The sequence below is a fragment of the Camelus bactrianus genome, chromosome 2, assembly GCF_048773025.1.
Source record: "Camelus bactrianus isolate YW-2024 breed Bactrian camel chromosome 2, ASM4877302v1, whole genome shotgun sequence".
In the NCBI taxonomy this organism is placed as follows: Eukaryota; Metazoa; Chordata; class Mammalia; order Artiodactyla; family Camelidae; genus Camelus; species Camelus bactrianus.
In genome coordinates this window covers 95,599,043-95,611,935 of record NC_133540.1, presented here as the reverse complement: position 1 = coordinate 95,611,935, position 12,893 = coordinate 95,599,043, and the positions used below count along the sequence as shown (strand labels likewise).

The following is a 12,893-nucleotide window of genomic DNA, read 5'->3' as shown; positions in this document are numbered from 1 at the left end:
ACTTATTATGACTAGTCTTGTTCTCAAGTGAAGCTAGGGAGGAATGAATAAAAACTAAGAAGATATTTTTGTCATATTTAGGAAATGTGTGTTCTTTTCTTTCAGTTGAGGTTGTAGCTGAGGAAGAAGTTTCCTGAACCCTCCTAGGGTCTCTGTCTATGCCTGAAAATTAAGCAAAGACAGATTAACAGGATAAAGGCATACAAATTTTATTGAATTTTTACATGTACATCAGAGACTTCAGTACATTCAAGAGAATGAATACCCAAGGTGACCAGAGCAGTAAGCTTTTACACCTTTCAGGCAAAAAAAAAAAAACAATGTATTTGTGAAGAATTGACCAATGTGGTCTGGGCTAGGGTTAGTAAATGGTAAAGAAGTAACTAGGAAGATAAGATTAGTTTAACAAGGTTGTTTATATAGACTTCTTGGCCCTAAACTCCATCTCTGGCGATAAGAATGTCTTCTTTTCTCCTGGTATAGGAAGGATATCTTTTATATGGGAGTTTTATGACCTGTTTTGGGGAAGAAGAGTGAGGGGGGAAGGTAGAGTGACCTTCCTGCTTCTGCTGTTTTCTCAAATTTCTTCAGTTTAAGGTATTTGGTATGCCAAGGTGGCATACTTGAGGTAGCATGTTCTGAACCCTATCAAGGTGTATCTTGCTTTGTAAGATAGATATTTTTAAAAAGTAATTGAGGGCATTGTTGTTGATATATCACATTTTGGGGAAGGACTTTTCTCGCCAGTTTATTGTTATGTGGTTTGAGAATTTCAAGCAATTTTCAGAATTTTTGTCTGAATCCCCTCTCCCCAAAAAAGCTCTAGATTGGTATACTTTATATGGTCCCCACTCCTCCTGCCACCTTTTGCGTACCTTTTTATTTCTCATTATCTGTTTATTTCTCTGTCTCCTCCACTGGATCTAAGTCTCCACAAGGTCAGGGACTATTCAGTATTGTTCACCGTGTATTTCCCAGTTCCTAGCTCAGGGTCTGGCATGTAGTAGGTGCTCACTAAATATTCTTGAAAAAACGGTAACAAGATTAAAATATTGTGTATTTTTTTTATGTAGTTAGTAACTACAAATAGTCTGCTTTGGGTATATCAATTAGCAGAGAAAAAGAGCAGTCCTGTTCTATAAGCATTTTTTAGGAGACACTGAACATGCAATTAAAAAGAAAAGTTCAGATTATTAAAAAATTCTATTAGAACATGGTCTTATTAAATATGTAGTATTACATCATACTTCCACACAAATTTTACAAGTTTTCTTCTGAGTGCACACTTAAACCGGTCTTGCACTATTTTTCTAAGGGTGTTTGCATTTAATTTGCAAAATATAATGTTCTGCAGAGAAATGTTCTGAAATATTAATACGTATTTCTACTTCTGCCATTTAAAAAAAGAAAAGTGACTTTTTCTCCTAGAAATGAATTTCAAATTGTCATCTTGGGGTTTTTACATAAGATGCTATTGTTAAAAAAAAAAAAGCTTATTTCTAGCAAATCAATACAAACATACGTGTTTAATATTTATAAATGCACCTACGGTTGAGTTTATTCTGAAATAGATTCCTTGGATTGTGAAAGCTTGAGGTTACTCTAATAAAAAACACATTTAGGTGAATATCCTTCTTCCAAATTTGCTTTCTTTGCTCTCTCAAACTCCTCCCTCCTACATTTCATTGACTTTATTGAAAAATTAGCTTATTTCAGTATTTTTACTTGCAACGGATTTCAGCAGTGAGCGCTTAGGTCAATCAACTGCTTCCTTAGGCTTACAATCTGTGGGCATGTATTTATAAACACCAGCTGTTTTGTATATCCTTTGCAGAGCACGTGGAGAAAGTGACAGGAATAAAAGCCGAAGCCCTTTTTCCCTTTTTTTTTTTTTTTTTTAAAGACTTAGACCCTAAGAACCCTCATCATGAGCAGGAGGAGATTTACTCTACTGCCAAGGAAGTAAAGAAACAGTTGACTCCAGAGGTATTTATGCTGTGACCTATCTAAAAATGCGTTTTGAGAGCGTCCGCAAGGCGTTGGTCTGCAGTACCGGGCAGGGTAACACCCATCGTGGGGTGAAAACTCCCACCGCCCACAGGGAGCCGGCCGGGCGAGCGCGTGGGGGCGGGGGCGGGCCCCAGGAGAAGGTAATTCGAAACCACTCTTCCCAGGGTGCTGTGCGCAGGCGCGGGCACGCGCTCCTCGCCCCTTCCCTGAGGCCGCCGCTTCGGGGGCGGAGGCGAGAGAACGCTAGACGCCGGCTGAGCTCGGCGAGGCCGCTCAGCGGAGCGCGCGTCCGTCGGGTGCTCGTGCGGGGCTGGTGCGGCGCGGCTCCGGGCTGCGGGAAGCTGATAGCTCGGCTGCAGCCGTGTTGAAGCCGGGAGGAACCGAGTGGAGGAACGAGCCGCGGACTGAGGTAACCGGACGCTCGTACTCCCTCACTCCCCTCTTCCTTTGTGCGGTGCGGTCCGCTCACGCCAAGTCTCCCGTCGCCGCAGCCCCAAATCGTAGCGCCTCCCGGGCTCGCGCCTGTGGCGCGGGGAAACTCCAGGCTTGCGGGGAGTGACCCAAACTCCGCAGCTGAGAGCGTTTGGGCCCATTAAACCGCTGCACGGTTTCTGTCGCCCCCTTCGGCGTGGGGAACGGGGTCGCGTTCTTCGAGGGGACCCCCAGCCTCTGGCTCTGTCAGCCTCGCCGGCGGCCCCTCTCGGTCTTTCGAAGAAGAGAGGGGCTGGCAGGTGCTTCGCGGGGTCCCGGGAACGAGCAGCGCGGTACGGCTGGCATGGGCTCGGGGTCCGGGGAGGGCGGCGGGACACCCCCGAGACCCGCGGCCTGTGACTCGGGGCCCTGCGGCGCAGGACTCGCAGCCTGCCGGGGGGTGGCCGCCCCTCCGGGACTGCTGGCTCTGGGGGCATGCTGCGGGTCCGGAGGGTTAGCCGCCTGTCCCGCACTGGCCCGCCCGAGAGGCTCGTTGCCCGTCTGGACTGGCCGGTCCGCGGGGCTCGCTGCGAGTCGGACCTGCTGGTGCCGGGGGTTTGCAGCCCGCGCCAGGTGGACCATCCGCGGGGGTGGAGACCGGATCGGAGAGTGCCTCCCGGTGTGACACGAGAACTGCAGCCTTTTTCAAAACACGCAGCCGCTCGTTGGAGTTGTTTTACAGCCCCTGATGCCAGCTCGTTCCTCCTTCCACTCAGTTCTGGGCTTAGTTAGCTTGCTAGTTTCCTGAGGGAGGCGATTTGTCTTCATAGTTCTAGCCAGGAGCTGGTCCTTCACTGGATTTGCACAGTCCTAGCGTTTGGGCACCTGAGTTTGAAAAGCTTTTTGTTTTCCCACTTAGCAGTGTTTGATCTGATGACTTTTTGTAGAAAATTGAACTTTTCTCAGTGCTCCTTTTAATCTGTATTAATAGAATAACTGTCCTTTTATGCTAGTGTTACCACTTTGGAAAGACTCTTTGGGAAAAGGTTCTTGAAAGAAGTTGGGTTGACACGAGAATTATATCTACTGGTTGCATTTCTTCTTTCTTTGCAGTGTTTTTTTCCTGTGTAGGTTGAGAGCTGTTTGATTCTTGGTATTCTTGATTCTGACTCTGTAAGGAAATCGAGTCCTGCCAAAGGATAGACTTGGATAAGCAGAGGACCTCTACTTGGCGGTGGCTTTTTTCATTGGTTGCTGTTTTTCCTTGTCCTTTCTACTGGCAGCCACTTTAGTTTGTCAGCCAACCCATGACCCATTTCAAACTTTTAGTCACTTCGCATATCACCTTTGAGATACCAAAGAGGATGAACATAAATATCAAAAGAAATCTTAGGATACCGTACTCAGCTGTTGTATTTAGCTTTATCATATTAACAGTTAAAACTGCTAATTCTTTTAGCATTTGATAAGATTGCTACTGTTGCTTTCTAAGATGACAGTATATTCTGTAATAATTGCATGTTCTGCATCCTGGCAGGAAACTTAATTCGCAGTCAGTGAGGGTAGTTTTTAAAAACAGTGTTTCCTCATTTGTTAAAGAAGAAGGTAAGGTAGGTTAATTTGACCCCCTCCCCTCTCTGTCAAAATAGTTTATATTTAGAGCAGTTTTAGCTTTATAGCAAATTTAAGTGGGAGGTACAGAGAGTTCTCATATACCTTCTGTACCCCTAGGCCCTCTGCCTTGCCCCATGTATGCACAGCCTCCTCCACTATCAAAAACCCCTCACCGGAGTGGTACATTTGTTATAACTGATGAACCTACGTTGATAATACATCATCACCCAAAGTCCAGAGTTTACATTAAGGTTCATTCTTGGTGTTGTACATTCAGTGGGTTTAGACAAATGCCCTTTTTCAAAAAATTAAGAACTTTTAAGTTATAGAGAACCGAAAATGGGTATTGTCATTTTTAAAAGATTAAGGGGACTGTTGGGGGGGGGTTTGTCTTTTTATTGCTAAGTTTTGGGGTTTTTTAAGTGTAGTAAGGGGGCTATTTTGAACATCCTAAAAATTAATTTCAAATAGCTTTAGTGTTTGAAAAAATTGGATATTTAAAGTTTGGTTTCTTATGTTTGAATTTTCAACAGTCATTAATTTTTGTATGTTAAGAACTAAAGAAAAAAAAACTAATGAGGGAGAAGAAATGCTTCATAAAATTACAGAATGTCATGTTTTTCAGTCCTAAAACTTAATAGCTTGACCATTTCTTCACTTTTCTGAAAAACATGTTTCATGTTAACCAGTGAAGCAAGAGGAAATTGAACATACAAAATGTAATATTTTTAACTGATATCAAGATTAAAGGTATAACTTCAATAAAGTGTGACCCATTAGGCTTTTTTAAAAAATCTGTTTTCTCTGTTTGAGGGACTTTTGTGGAAGCTTCAGGATATAATGTTCTGAGCTCAGTTCTGGAACTAAGCAACTTTGAATTAGAATCCCAGCTCTTCACTTGTTGTCTGTGGGACCATGGCAAGTAATTTTCTGAACCTCTCTTTCTTTAGCTATAAAAGGAGGATAAAATATTAATTGTTATAGTATGCGAAATCATTTTATAAACTGTAATGTACTGTTGTGTTCATTGGTATCATTGTCACATGCTGTATTTTAAAATGTGTCCGTACAGTTTATTTTCTGTTGGATACTGCTTATGTAAGTACTATCAAACTTTTTTTTTCAAGGGTGGCTGTACAAGAGAGTTCATTGTCTGGTTATGAATAATTTAGTTGGTTTTTGTGAGACAGTAATAAAATTATGGAAGAGGGTCAAAGGGACCTTAGGAAAATTTCTACTTCATCTCTGGTTCTTAACCTGGATCTGTAGGTACACTTGTAAATGGTCTTCCAGTAGTCTGTGAATTCTGTGTATATCTGTACTTTTCTAAGGAGAAGACCCACAACTTTCAACATAGTTTAACAAAGGGGTTTGTGACCATCCTCTCCACAGCCATTCTCCCCTCAAAGGTTCTAAGAACCATTAGCTTCAGTATCTAGGCAGGTTTCTTTATTGGATATTTTGCAGGTTATTTTTAAAATTAGTGTTTATGAGAAAGGAAAGTGAATAGGTTTCTGTTCGTGAACAGGTAATTTTTGCAGCACCCGAGTGCCTGTTTTGTTTTGTTTTTGAACTACAGTGTGATATTTTTGGTATATTATGCCCATACCAATAAAAGTGCTGTTGCTTGTACCTGGAGCTGACACCACTGATTGATCCATTGTTGTTAGGCAGATACTGTCTGTTCCTCCTCCCACCCTGCCAGCATTGATGAGCAATAGAATGCATGGCAAAGAATGGCACCCTAATACAATCCAGCATGTTAGAATATTGTTTTGAAATGTTAAAAGATAATTTGGTTTGTTTATTCTAAAATTTGGACTTTTTCCCTTTCTCAACAAAACACCAAATGGTAAAGAAATTAAGTATTTTTTCTTCCAAACTAGATGACGAGATTTATATAGTATATTTGTTGTATAATATTTCTTCTTGTATAGCATGGAATGTAAAGTTATATTGAATCCTAATTGATGATCATTTTAACGTTCAGTATTGCTAGTTTGGGGAAAATATGAAATTTCCAGTCAGTTTATGTAGATTAGATTATAATTTGTGATTTTCATTTATAACATTTAAAATTAATCTTGTTTGCATTTTGGAAATTTCAGAATTAGGTTAGCATTCTAAGTTTGAGTTCATTCTTGTGATAGAGTTTGGAAGTAAGCTGTATCAAACTGCCCTATTTTCCTTGTTTGTGATAGATTGCTGAACTATAAGGCTTTACACTGTGAAGCCAAGTTCTGTTTCTGGGTCAATTACCAGTGGTAATCACAAGGTCTAAAGAGTATGAGATTGATCAGCTGATGCTGTACAAACTTATGAATGAGTCTGTCCAGTGGAGTAATGTCTTTGTCTTTTTACTTGAGATTTTTTTTCTTTTCCCCTTTGATATTGGTATTTTCATTTGAAATCTGAATGCTTTTCAAAGTTCAAGGTTCTAAATCAGTACTTGGGGATTTATAGACTGAAACAGCAGAACTCTGGCTCTCTAGATTTGCTCTTTATAAAATAGTCTGAGAGGTCTATATAGATCTCAAAGATCAATTAGAGATGAATGTAAGATGATCAGTAATTTTACGTATATTCTCTTGAACTTTAAAAAATTCAAAGACATTTTCTGTGTGGAGAGAATATTTTAATATATGTATTTTAGTTCTCATAAAGGAATTTATATATACCATACAAAGATATAGTTACACTTCCTGTACAAAGAAAAGGTTAATGCCATCTTTGTTCTAGTATTGAGTTTTTGCTGATAGGCAAGTCTATGTTGCGTCCTGGGTATTGCCACTTAAATACTGTGTGACCTTGGGGAGGTTTCTTAGCTTCTCTGAGCCTCATTGGGCACAATTATAAGTAAAGGAATAATACCTCTTTGGGTTGTCCTGAGGATTGAAATGAATAAATGTGAAATAACTAATTCAAATAATAGCAGTTACTTATATAGATTTATGTGTCAGACAATTTATAAACTCATTTAATCCTTGTAACAGTCCTATCGAGTTTGTACTGTTACTTTCCTCATTTTTACAGATTGAGAAACTGAAACTAATGAAAGATTATGTAACTTAACCAAAGTTATACAGTCATACAGAGTAGATAGTAAGCGCTCAACTAATGCTGACTGTTGTTATCTAAAAAAAAAAAAGAGTAATGTAGCTAGTTCTCATCTTTTGCTATAGTGAAAAATGAATCTGAATGTAGATCATTAGAAAGCATACATTATTTCTTTGCTGGAAAAAATGTCGATTGGAAGATTGTGTTCCTCACCAAGGACTGAGAATCACATGATTTACAAAATTAATAATGTAAATATATTGAATGCTTACTGTGAACTAGATACAGGGCTAAGTACTTTACATATGTTACTTCATTTATGCTTCACAACAATCTTACAAGACAACTGAAACTCAGAATGATTTTAAATGACTTGTCCAAGGCTACACAGCTAATACGGAATCCCAAAACTGGCTCTAAACTTTGCTATTAACCACTAGTTTTTGTGCTTTGTGTTAGATATGCCTAACAGATTTCTCTAAAAAGGAAGGCAACAGCTTAAGTAATTTTAAATAGAAAAAAAGAGTACTCTCATAGTTTTAAAACTAGTACAGTTGGCCATCTATATCCATGGGTTCCATTTAGGCGAATTCAGGGAACTTCAGACTGAGAATATTCAGGGGGAAAAAAAAACTCCAGAGTTTCAAAAAGCAAAACTTAAATTAGCGGCGCACCAGCAACTATTTACCTAGCATTTACATTGAATTGGGTATTATAAGTGATACAGAGAGGATTTAAAGTATATGAGAGGAAGATGTAGGTTGGTTATATGCAAATACTGTAACATTTTATATAAGGGACTTGAGCATCCTCGGATTTTGCTGTGGAGTGAGTGTCCTGGAACCAGTTTCCCAGGATACCAAAGGACAACTATAAATAGTGATTATCCAAAACTAGTTTCATATGCCAAATCTTGCTCGCTGTCAGTTTTGTGAAGTTTTTTGGAGCACAACCAGCCATTCCTTTATGTATTATCTACGGGTGCTTTCCTACCACAGTGGCATAATTGAGTAGTTGTGACAGAGTGTGGATGGCCCACAAAGCCTAAAATACTATCTGACCCTTTACAGAAAAAGATTGCAGACCCCTGACCTAGACCAACCCTGTTTTTCTTTTTTATAAATGAAGAAACTGAGACTTGAGAGATAAGGTGACTTTCTAATAATGCAGTTAGTTAAAATCCAATTCTCCTGACCCCTACCTATCTCACTTTTTTTCTGCTCTACCATGTTCTCTCTCTATAAAATCAACAAGTATACTATATGATCATTATATAAGGGACTTTAAACTATTATAAAATGTTTATGATATATAGGAATATTTAACCTAGTTAAAACAGACACACTAGTTATAATAACAGTAAACATTTAGTCATTTCTCTTTTTAGAATTTGAAGAGCTTTGGGTATATACTTTGTATGGTGCATGCCTTAAAGTTCTGTTGCCGACTTTAAGCTTACATTTCCTTATTTTCCTCCACAAATTCCTCTGTAAAAAAGTAGAGACTTTTGGAGTCATTTCATTACTTGATTCCAAAATAATAATTGGAGTTAGAAACCTAACACATACACATATTTACAAAATAGAAATCATACAGTCTATCTAGTTCTTTCTGCTTACCGTTACATTATCCATGAAATTTTTAAGCACTGAGGTTATGTGTTTGGATTTGAATTTGGGAGTGATAACTGGCAGCATTAAGAAGGATGAATGTATTGGTGAGAGAAGAGATTGAGGGAGGCTAATAATAATAATTGTAAGATGATTGGGCCTGCAACTAAAGTGGTATGGCTAGAGAAGCAAGGTCAACAATAGGAGAGAAATTTAGGAGGTAGGATATCTGAAACTTGATTATAGTTGAATAAAGTGGAACTGAAACTTTGAGTATATGTGAGCTATTGTATTCAATGGGGGAGCCCTCTTGATCACAAAGGTTAGTTTAGGTTCTCCCATAACATCCAGTATATCTCTCTACTGTTGCCTTTAACCACATTATTATCATCATCACCTGTTTGTGTCCCATCTAGATGATTCAGGCTCCTTAATGGCAGAAATTACGTCATGTCTTATTCATCTTTTTTTTGGGGGGGGGACTCATTTTATAGATAACTTTAAAAATTTAGATTATTCATGCATTTTTTAAAAGCGAAATATAAGAGATAGATTGGTTAAGGTATTCCTAAGTTTTTTCACATTTAGAATCTGACTCTTGAAGCAATTTTACTGAGTCATTTGTTTTTCCAGACATTATAATCTTAGTCCATCTAGAGGATGGATGATTCAGGCTTTCATATGAGTGCTATATCTGTCTTCTGAGACATTTGCTTTTAAGCCACCAACACCATTCTTCAAATTTTGATGCAGACACTCTCTTGGTGTGTAATCCACATTCTTTTTCCATGTATCTTAGTACCAGACCATAACACAGCCTCATCTATTGTGGGTATCTGCCTTTCTTGAGCCCCATAAAGTGGTGCTTCTCAGATTCTGTGGTGAAAGACTAGTTTGTGAATCAATACTTTGTAAAAGATGACAAAAATGAATTACTGGAAAAATGAAATGAAAAAGAGGACACACAAAATACATACCTCAGTTTTTTTTAATGAAATTCAACAGACATAAAGTTAGTCTGTCAAATATTACTTTGCTAAAAGAGTTTCCAAACACTCCATTTTTGACCTACCTCATTGCAGATTTGTTTTGAAAAAAAAGTTTGTGGACGACACTCACTTTGAATAGCACTGCTATAAAGCACTTGATTGTTGCTTTTTGTGTTCATCTTTGAATTTCCAGAACCTGTAATATAACAGGTGATAACTGACTGAATGAATGGATGATTAAACTAATATAAGACAAATGGTGTTTACCCTTAAGACTGACAGTATTTCTATTTTTTTATTGAAAATTCTTGAAATGTTATAAAAGCACCAGACTAGTATATATCCTTAGTACATGTATGTGTATATTGGATTATGTGTTTACCTTGTAAGAATAAAAAAGTGTGTTCCCAAACTCCTTTAAAAAAGGCTGATTCTTCTTTCCTAGGAGGTAGCCAGAACAGAGAGCTGTAAACTCCTTGAAGTGCAGGAGGCTGCTTCTGGTACCTGAGAGGCTCTCACTCAACTTTGCCTCCTTCGCCTTGTGATTTCACCATTCCAGACTGAAATCATGGCAGGTCCAGAAACTGAGGCCCAATTCATTTTCGCCGGCATCAAAAAATACTTCAGCTCTTACACTCTCACAGGGAGAATGAATTGTGTACTGGCCACGTACAGAAGCGTTGCTTTGATAGTCTTATACTTCAAGTTAAGGTCTAAAAACACTCCAGCTGTGAAAGCAACATAAATTCTAAACTGTACCTCATCTGTTAAGGTCTCATCCCTGAAGAAGCTAGTGTCAGCTCATCTTGTGATACTCAGTTTGTACAATAAATTACGAACCTGAGGGAAAGAAAAAAAAGACTGATTCTTGTATAGCCATGGTAATAGTCCCCAGAACCAGTTTTAAATCTGCTTACTTAATAAATGACAGTTTTTTAGAACTAGTTAAACCAATAACAGCTTCCCTTAGAGGCTTGCAAACTCCTATTCACTGAAAGTCCACCAGCCACTGAACTCCACACTTCCTCCCAAACCCTTTGTAAGATTAGCCATGTACTTTTCTTAGAGGCTCAGAGGAGCTGTGCCTGACCAGCAGAGTGCTCCCTGAAGTAAGTAACTATTATTTAGCTTTGTGTTTTTTGTTTTGTTACAGATGTCAAGTGGGGATTATCTCATCTTTTAACACTTAGAAACAAATTAGTGGTAAGTTTATTTTTTAGTAGGGTTTATGTTTTTATTCAAATAATAATAATTTATTAGGTATAACCCTGTAACTTCTATGGCATTCTCAAATAAAAATAGTCTTCTAAGAGTTCATACACATCGTTCACCTATTTAGGTAAAATTTAAGTCGTTTTTTTTTTTAATGCTTTATACTAGATTTTCAGACTATTATGTGTAATAAATTGTCATCTAGTTCAAGCAAGGAAATGACTATGGATAGTGAAGCATCACTAGAATGCCTTCTTAATAAAACAGATCCCTAAGTAGGAACATCTTAAATGTTATACTTACATACTTATACTCAGTATAGTGAAAATGTTGTTTATAGATTCTGAAAATGACATTAGTATTTAACAAGCAAAATTCGATAACAAATAACAATTGTATCTAATATGTGCTAATGTTAAGAAAAACATTTTTTTGTAAGTCACAGTAGTAAATTGTTCGAAGTCATGTGTACCTTTACTGAGTAGTAACTTTTGAAGCTGTAGTCCAGTTTGTCAAAGCAGCAGATTCTCCTTTAATCATTGGCATAATATATCTTCTTTTGAACTATTTGATTCAAAATTTAAAATCTCTACTCTTTGCTTTTATAAATAAAAAGGGAATGAGTATAGCTTATTTGACTTAAAAGTAAAAAATTAAATGTTAAGAAACATACCTTTGAAATGAAATAATTCAAAAATATCTTTGTTAAAATATTTACATATGATTGTGATTAAAATTGTATATCCAGAATGCAGTGTTATTTTAGCTAAAATAATTTAATTTTTTGTTGATTTGGATAAGCATAGAAAAATAATCTCTAATGTTCATAATCTGTTCATTCCAAAAATACTTTAAGTACATCTATTTATGATATGTTGTGCTTAACATGGGAATGATAGGAGTGAATAGAAGGTGCCTGTATTTAGGGGCTTGTGTAGTATTATGGGAAAGAACAATACTGAATAGGCAATTATTAAAAGTATTATAAATTTGACTAACAGTTGAATATGGTATAATCCACTTTATGTTAAGTGCAATGAAAAAGATATGATCAAATTGTTACAGGAGCACAGAGGCAGTACATGTGGTCCAGGCTAGGAATAAGACAGATTTTCGGGGATGACCTTTTTGAGCAGATGAACCTGAGCTTAGTCTTAAAAGGTAAGAGTCAGCTAATTAGAATGGGCATTTCAGAATGAGAGAATAGCCTGAGCAGAGACAGAGCAGTATGAAATAGCATGGAGTGTGTGGAGAATTCATGCAGTCGGGTTTTCCTCTATACAACATGATGTGGGGTTTACCATCTTGATATTTCACAGATATTTGTGAGTTAATTTTGTTAAATACACACATTCTCTGTCAACTTTCAGATATAGCTCTAAAATTGATCAGATGCTGCTATAAAATGTAATATTTTGTATCATTTTAAATCTTTTATCTAATACCAGAAATTGACACATTATAAATTTACTTCAATTAAAAAAAAAACTTCATCTAACTGAATTGTGAAGAATACAAACTAAAGTTATTTTAAAGAAGAATGAGTCTAATAGTACCATTGCTTCCTGTAGTAGGTACTGCAGCAGTAACTATATAGCGTTGAGTTTTTTGAGGTACTTTCAGTCAAAGTGCTGTTCGGAGTTCTTTCTACTTAGAGCTGTTCTGATAAATGTGTGGTATAAAAGTCACTCTGCCTGTAAAGATCTTTATGAGAATAATACAATATATGAGTTAAAACAATATTCTTCAAGAATAATACAGTATGAGTTTTTACAGAATTCTGCATAATAGTATTTCATATTAATAGTACATGCTAAAATGTGGGATTGTAAGTGCAAAGAAATTTGAAAAGAGAATGAAGTAGACTGACAACATGGTAGTATCTTTAGGCTTTTGCTAGAAGTTCTGTTTTCTGTGATTCATTGTAAGTTGTGTTTACATGTAAAATATGTTAGTTTTGTTATATATTCTCTGCAGTGAACCAATAAAA

At 37.3% G+C, this 12,893-nt stretch overlaps 1 protein-coding gene and 1 pseudogene across 18 annotated transcripts in view; both read left to right on the top strand.

The window, feature by feature from the left end:
* The first annotated feature begins 2,185 nt into the window (after positions 1-2,185).
* Positions 2,186-12,893, top strand: part of KLHL8 (kelch like family member 8) — a 59,296-nt gene continuing 48,588 nt past the window's right edge. For 15 of the 18 annotated variants that reach the window (XR_012500510.1, XR_012500489.1, XR_012500480.1 and 12 more), the window contains exons 1-2: positions 2,186-2,419; positions 10,845-10,894. The gene's annotated coding sequence lies outside the window, so the exon portion shown is untranslated. Of the gene's footprint in view, positions 2,420-10,844; positions 10,895-11,968; positions 12,065-12,893 lie in introns of all 18 variants that reach the window. The other 3 variants (XR_012500474.1, XR_012500520.1, XR_012500473.1) reach the window with 3 other exon arrangements.
* Positions 9,816-10,814, top strand: LOC123619997 (ATP synthase F(0) complex subunit k, mitochondrial pseudogene; annotated as a pseudogene).